This window comes from Hordeum vulgare, chromosome 3H (assembly GCF_904849725.1).
Source record: "Hordeum vulgare subsp. vulgare chromosome 3H, MorexV3_pseudomolecules_assembly, whole genome shotgun sequence".
Classification (NCBI taxonomy): Eukaryota; Viridiplantae; Streptophyta; class Magnoliopsida; order Poales; family Poaceae; genus Hordeum; species Hordeum vulgare.
The window spans coordinates 473,614,469-473,622,628 of record NC_058520.1 but is presented as its reverse complement, the minus strand read 5'-3'; positions in this window follow the sequence as shown (position 1 = coordinate 473,622,628).

Here is an 8,160-nt window from a genome sequence, read left to right as displayed (position 1 = left end):
TCTCTTGCATTTACTTTTTTGCCAGTTGCCTCTCGTTTTCCTCTCCCCCACTTCACATTTGCCGTTTTCATTTGCCTTTCTCCTTTGCCTTTTTCATTTGCCTTTTTCATTCGCCCTTTTCTCTCGCTTGTTTTCTGTTTGCTTGTGTGCTATGTGCCCTCAATATGTGTTGGAAATATGCCCTAGAGGCAATAATAAATTAGTTATTATTATATTTCTTTGTTCATGATAATCGTTTATTATCCATGCTATAATTGTATTGATTGGAAACACAATACTTGTGTGGATACATAGACAAAACACTGTCCCTAGTAAGCCTCTAGTTGACTAGCTCGTTGATCAAAGATGGCCAAGGTTTCCTGGCCATAGGCAAGTGTTGTTACTTGATAACGGGATCACATCATTAGGAGAATCATGTGATGGACTAGACCCAAACTAATAGACGTAGCATATTGATCGTGTCATTTTGTTTCTACTGTTTTCTGCGTGTCAAGTATTTGTTCCTATGACCATGAGATCATATAACTCACTGACACCGGAGGAATGCTTTGTGTGTATCAAACGTCGCAACGTAACTGGGTGACTATAAAGATGCTCTACAGGTATCTCCAAAGGTGTTAGTTGAGTTAGTATGGATCGAGACTTGGATTTGTCACTCCGTGTGACGGAGAGGTATCTTGGGGCCCACTCGGTAATACAACATCACACACAAGCCTTGCAAGCAATGTGACTTAGTGTAAGTTGCGGGATCTTGTATTACGGAACGAGTAAAGAGACTTGCCGGTAAACGAGATTGAAATAGGTATGCGGATACTGACGATCGAATCTCGGGCAAGTAACATACCAAAGGACAAAGGGAATGACATACGGGATTATATGAATCCTTGGCACTGAGGTTCAAACGATAAGATCTTCGTAGAATATGTAGGATCCAATATGGGCATCCAGGTCCCGCTATTGGATATTGACCGAGGAGTCTCTCGGGTCATGTCTACATAGTTCTCGAACCCACAGGGTCTGCACACTTAAGGTTCGACGTTGTTTTATGCGTATTTGAGTTATATGGTTGGTTACCGAATGTTGTTCGGAGTCCCGGATGAGATCACGGACGTCACGAGGGTTTCCGGAATGGTCCGGAGACGAAGATTGATATATAGGATGACCTCATTTGATTACCGGAAGGTTTTCGGAGTTACCGGGAATGTACCGGGAATGACGAATGGGTTCCGGGAGTTCACTGGGGGGGGGGGGCAACCCGCCCCGGGGAAGCCCATAGGCCTTGGGGGTGGCGCACCAGCCCTTAGTGGGCTGCTGGGACAGCCCAAGAAGGCCCTATGCGCCATAGGAAGAAAATCAAAGAGAAAAGGAAAAAAAAAAGGAGGAGGTGGGAAAGGGAAGGACTCCACTTTCCAAACCAAGTTGGATTCGGTTTGGAAGGGGAGACCTTCCCCCCTTGGCTCGGCTGAACTCCTTTGGGGTCCTTGGATCCCAAGGCAAGGCTCCCCCTCTTCCCCCTATATATACGGAGGTTTGAGGGCTGATTTGAGACGACTTTTCCACGGCAGCCCGACCACATACCTCCACGGTTTTTCCTCTAGATCGCGTTTCTGCGGAGCTCGGGCGGAGCCCTGCTGAGATAAGATCACCACCAACCTCCGGAGCACCGTCACGCTGCCGGAGAACTCTTCTACCTCTCCGTCTCTCTTGCTGGATCAAGAAGGCCGAGATCATCGTCGAGCTGTACGTGTGGCGGAGGTGCCGTCCGTTCGGCACTAGATCGTGGGACTGATCGCGGGACGGTTCGCGGGGCGGATCGAGGGACGTGAGGACGTTCCACTACGTCAACCGCGTTTCTTAACGCTTCTGTTGTGCGGTCTACAAGGGTACGTAGATTGAATATCCCCTCTCGTAGATGGACATCACCATGATAGGTCTTCGTGCGCGTAGGAATTTTTTTGTTTCCCATGCGACGTTCCCCAACAGTGGCATCATGAGCTAGGTTCATGCGTAGATGTCTTCTTGAGTAGAACACAAAAGTTTTTGTGGGCGGTGATGTGCGTTTTGCTGCCCTCCTTAGTCTTTTCTTGATTCCGCGGTATTGTTGGATCGAAGTGGCTCGGACCGACATTACTCGTACGCTTACGAGAGACTAGTTTCATCGCTACGAGTAACTACGTTGCTCAAAGATGACCGGCGAGTGTCGGTTTCTCCAACTTTAGTTGAATCGGATTTGACCAAGGAGGCCCTTGGATGAGGTTAAATAGCAATTCATATATCTCCGTTGTGGTGTTTGCGTAAGTAAGATGCGATCCTACTAGATACCCATGGTCACCACGTAAAACATGCAACAACAATTAGAGGACGTCTAACTTGTTTTTGCAGGGTTTGCTTGTGATGTGATATGGCCAACGATGTGATGTGATATATTGGACGTATGAGATGATCATGTTGTAATAGTTAATATCGACTTGCACGTCGATGGTACAGCAACCGGCAGGAGCCATAGGGTTGTCTTTAAACTATCGTTTGTGCTTGCAGATGCGCTTACTATATTGCTAGGACGTAGCTTTAGTAGTAATAGCATGAGTAGCACGACAACCCCGATGGCGACACGTTGATGGAGATCATGGTGTGACGCCGGTGACAAGAAGATCGTGCCGGTGCTTTGGTGATGGAGATCAAGAAGCGCATGATGATGGCCATATCATGTCACTTATGAATTGCATGTGATGTTAATCCTTTTTGCACCTTATCTTGCTTAGAATGACGGTAGCATTATGAGGTGATCTCTCACTAAAATTTCAAGACGAAATTGTGTTCTCCCTGACTGTGCACCGTTGCGACAGTTCTTCGTTTCGAGACACCACGTGATGATCGGGTGTGATAGACTCAACGTTCACATACAACGGGTGCAAAACAGTTGCACACGCAGAACACTCGGGTTAAGCTTGATGAGCCTAGCATGTGCAGACATGGCCTCGGAACACATGAGACCGAAAGGTCGAGCATGAATCGTATAGTTGATATGATTAGCATAGATATGCTTACCACTGAAACTATTCTTGACTCACGTGATGATCGGACTTGAGATAGTGGATTTGGATCATGTACCACTCAAATGACTAGAGAGATGTACTTTTTGAGTGGGAGTTCTTAAGTAATATGATTAATTGAACTAATTGTCATGAACATAGTCTAATGGTCTTTGCGAATTACGATGTAGCTTGCGCTATAGCTCTACTGTTTTTATATGTTCCTAGAGAAAATTTAGTTGAAAGTTCATAGTAGCAAACTTTGAAGAGGATTGTCCTCGTTGCTGCGCAGAAGGCTTATGTCCTTAATGCACGAATCGGTATGCTGCACCTCGAGCGTCGTTTGTGGATGCTGTGAACATCCGACATACACGTTTCTGATGACTACACGATAGTTCAGTGCAAAATACTTAATGGCTTAGAAGCAAGGCACCGAAGACGTTTTGAAACGTCATGGAACATAAGTGATGTTCTAAAGAGATGAAATTGTGACTTCATGCTTGTGCCCTTGTTGAGAGGTACGAGACCTCCGACAAGATTCTTTGTCCACAAAGTAAAGGAGAAAAGCTCAATCGTTGAGCGTGTGCTCAGATTGTCTGAGTACGACAATCACTTGAATCAAGTGGGAGTTGATCTTCCAGATGAGATAGTGATGGTTCTCCAAAGTCACTGCCACCAAGCTGTGAGAGCTTCGTGATGAACTATAACATATCAATGATAGATACAATGATCCTTGAGCGATTCGCGATGTTTGACACTGCAAACGTAGAAATCAAGAAGGAGCATCAATAGCTGATGGTTTGTAAAACCACTAAGTTTCGAGAAAGGCAAGGGCTAGAAGGGATACTTCGTGAAACGGCAAAACAGTTGCCGCACTAATGAAGAGACCCAAGATTAAACCCAAACCCGAGACTAAGTGCTTCTGTAATGAGGGGAACAGTCACTGAGGCGGAGCAACTCTAGATACTTGGTAGATAAGAAGGCTGGCAAAAGTCGAAAGAAGTATATTTTGTATACATGATGTTGATGTGTACTTTACTAGTACTCCTAGTAGCATGAGGGTATTGGATACTGGTTCGGTTGCTAAGTGATTAGTAACACGAAATGAAAGCTACGGCATAAACGGAGACTAGCTAAAGGCGAGGTGACGATACGTGTTGGAAGTGTTTCCAAGGTTGATATGATCAAACGTCGCACGCTCCCTCTACCATCGGGATTGGTGTTAAACCTAAATAATTGTTATTTGGTGCTTGCGTTAAGCATGAACATGATTGGATCGTGTTTATTGCAATACGATTATTCATTTAAAGAGAATAATGGTTACTCTATTTTCTTGAATAATCACCTTCAATGGTTTATTGAATCTCGATCGTAGTGTTACACATGTTCATGATATTGGTGCCAAAAGATACGAGGTAATGATGATAGTACCACTTACTTGTGGCACCGCCGCTTGAGTCATGTTGGTATAAATTGCATGAAGAGGCTCCATGCTGATGGATCTTTATACTCACTTGATTTTGAATCACTAGTGACATGCAAATCATACCACATGAGCAAGGCCTTGTTTTCATTGAGATGAAATAAGATAGTAACTTGTTGGAAGTGATACATTTTGATGTATGCAGTCCAATGGGTGCTGAGGCACGCAGTGGATATCATTATGTTCTTACTTCAATGACGATTTGAGTAGATACTAGAGTATTTGCTTAATGAATCACAAGTCTGAAATATTGAAAAGTTCAATTCTGTTTCGGAGTGAAGTTCGTCGTAACAAGAGGATAAACTGTCTACGATATGATCATAGAAATGAATATCCGAGTTACGAGTTTTGGTACGCAGTTAAGACAATGTGGAAATTGTTTCGCGGTTCATGCCACCTAGAACATCATAGTGTGATGATGTGTCTGAACGTCATAGCCACACACTATTTGGTATGGTGCATGCTATGATGTCTCTTATCGAATTACCACTATCGTTTATGGGTTAAGCATTAGAGACAACCGCATTCACTTTAAATAGGGCACCACGTATTTCCGTTGAGATGACATAGTATAGACTGAGGTTTAGAGAAATCTAAACTGTCGTTTCTTGAAAGTTTGTGGTTTCGACACTTATGTGAAAAAGTTTCAGTCTGATAAGCTCGAACCCAAAGCGGATAAATGCATCTTCATAGGATATCCAAAATAGTTGGGTACATCTCCTATCTCAGATCCGAAAGCAAAGTGTTTGTTTCTAGAAACGAATCCTTTCTCGAGGAAAGGTTTCTCTCGAAAGAATTGAGTGGTAGGGTGGTAGAACTTGATGAGGTTATTGAACCATCACTTCGACCAGTGTGTAGCAGGGCGCAGGAAGTTGTTCCTGTGGCGCCTACACCAATTGAAGTGAAAGCTGATGATGGTGATCATCGAGCATCAGATCAAGTTACTACAAGCCTCGTAGGTTGACAAGGTCGCGTACTACTACAGAGTGGCACGATAACCCTGTCTTGGAGGTCATGTTGTTGAGCAACAGTGAACCTACGAATTATGGAGAAAGCAATGGTGGGCCCAGATTCCGACAAATGGCTAGAAGCCATGAAATCCGAGAGAGGATCCATGTATGAAAACAAAGTGTAGACTTTGGAAGAACTACTTGATGGTCATAGGACTATTGAGTAAAGATGGATCTTTAAAAGGAAGACCGACGACGATAGTGATAAGTCACTATTAAGAAAAGCTCGACTTGTCACAAAGATGTTTCCGACAAGATCAAACAGTTGACTATGATGAGACTTTCTCACTCGTAGCGATGCTAAAAGTCTGTTAGAATTATGTTAGTAGTTGCTGCATTATTTATGAAATATTGCATGTAGGATGTCAAAACCTAGTTTCCTCGACGATTTCCTTGAGCAAACATTGTATGAGATACAACCATGAGGTTTTGTCGATCCTAAAGATACTAGCAAGTATGCAAGCTCCAGCGATCCTTAAATGGACTGGTGCAAGCATCTCGGAGTTGGAATATACACTTTGATGAGATGATCAAGGATTTTGGGTTTGTACAAGGTTTATGAGAAACTTGCATTTCCAAAGAAGTGAGTGGGAGCACTATAGAATTTCTGATAAGTATATGTGGTTGACATATTGTGGATCAGAAGTAATGTAGAATTTCTGTAAAGCATACAAGGTTGTTTGAAAGGAGTTTTCAAAGGAATACCTGGATTGAGCTACTTGAACATTGAGCATCAAAGATCTATGGAGATAGATCGAAAGCGCTTAATGGAAGTTTCAACAAGATGCATGCCTTGACAAGTTTTGAAGGAGTTCAAAATAGATCAGCAAAGAAGGAGTTCTTGGTTGCGTTGTAAGGTGTGAATTTGAGTAAGACTCAAAACCCGACCACGACAGAATAAAGAGAATAGACGAAGGTCGTCTTCTATGCCTTAGCCATAGACTCTAAAGTATGCCATGCTGAGTACCTCACCTGATGTGTGCCTTGCAGCAAGTCTGTTGAGAGGTACAGAGAGTGATCCATGATTGAATCACTAGCAGCGGTCAAATTTATCCTTACTAACTGATGGACTAAGGATTTTTTCTCGATTATGGAGGTGGTTAAAGAGTTCGTCGTAAAGGGTTACGTCGATGTAAGCTTTGACACTAATCTGAATAACTATGAGTCGTGAAACGAATTCGTATAGTAGAGTAGATATTTGGAGTATTTCCGAATAGCACATGGTAGCAGCATCTATAAGATGACATAAAGATTTGTAAAGAACACACGGATCTGAAACCGTTGACTAAAACCTCTCTCATGAGCAAGACGTGATCAGACCCCATAACTATATGGGTGTTGGATTCGTTGGAATCACATGGTGATGTGAACTAGATTATTGACTCTAGTGCAAGTGGGAGACTGTTGGAAATATGCCCTAGAGGCAATAATAAATTAGTAATTATTATATTTCTTTGTTCATGATAATCGTTTATTATCCATGCTATAATTGTATTGATTGGAAACACAATACTTGTGTGGATACATAGACAAAACACAGTCCCTAGTAAGCCTCTAGTTGACTAGCTCGTTGATCAAAGATGGCCAAGGTTTCCTGGCCATAGGCAAGTGTTGTTACTTGATAACGGGATCACATCATTAGGAGAATCATGTGATGGACTAGACCCAAACTAATAGACGTAGCATATTGATCGTGTCATTTTGTTGCTACTGTTTTCTGCGTGTCAAGTATTTGTTCCTATGACCATGAGATCATATAACTCACTGACACCGGAGGAATGCTTTGTGTGTATCAAATGTCGCAACGTAACTGGGTGACTATAAAGATGCTCTACAGGTATCTCCGAAGGTGTTAGTTGAGTTAGTATGGATCGAGACTGGGATTTGTCACTCCGTGTGACGGAGAGGTATCTCGGGGCCCACTCGGTAATACAACATCACACACAAGCCTTGCAAGCAATGTGACTTAGTGTAAGTTGCGGGATCTTGTATTACGGAACGAGTAAAGAGACTTGCCGATAAACGAGATTGAAATAGGTATGCGGATACTGACGATCGAATCTCGGGCAAGTAACATACCAAAGGACAAAGGGAATGACATACGGGATTATATGAATCCTTGGCACTGAGGTTCAAACGATAAGATCTTCGTAGAATATGTAGGATCCAATATGGGCATCCAGGTCCCGCTATTGGATATTGACCGAGGAGTCTCTCGGGTCATGTCTACATAGTTCTCGAACCCTCAGGGTCTGCACACTTAAGGTTCGACGTTGTTTTATGCGTATTTGAGTTATATGGTTGCTTACCGAATGTTGTTCAGAGTCCCGGATGAGATCACGGACGTCACGAGGGTTTCCGGAATGGTCCGTAAACGAAGATTGATATATAGGATGACCTCATTTGATTACCTCATTTGATTACCGGAAGGTTTTCGGAGTTACCGGGAATATACCGGGAATGACGAATGGGTTCCGGGAGTTCACCGGGGGGGGGGGGGGCAACCCACCCCGGGGAAGCCCATAGGCCTTGGGGGTGGCGCACCAGCCCTTAGTGGGCTGGTGGGACAGCCCAAGAAGGCCCTATGCGCCATAGGAAGAAAATCAAAGAGAAAAGGAAAAAAAAGGAGGAGGTG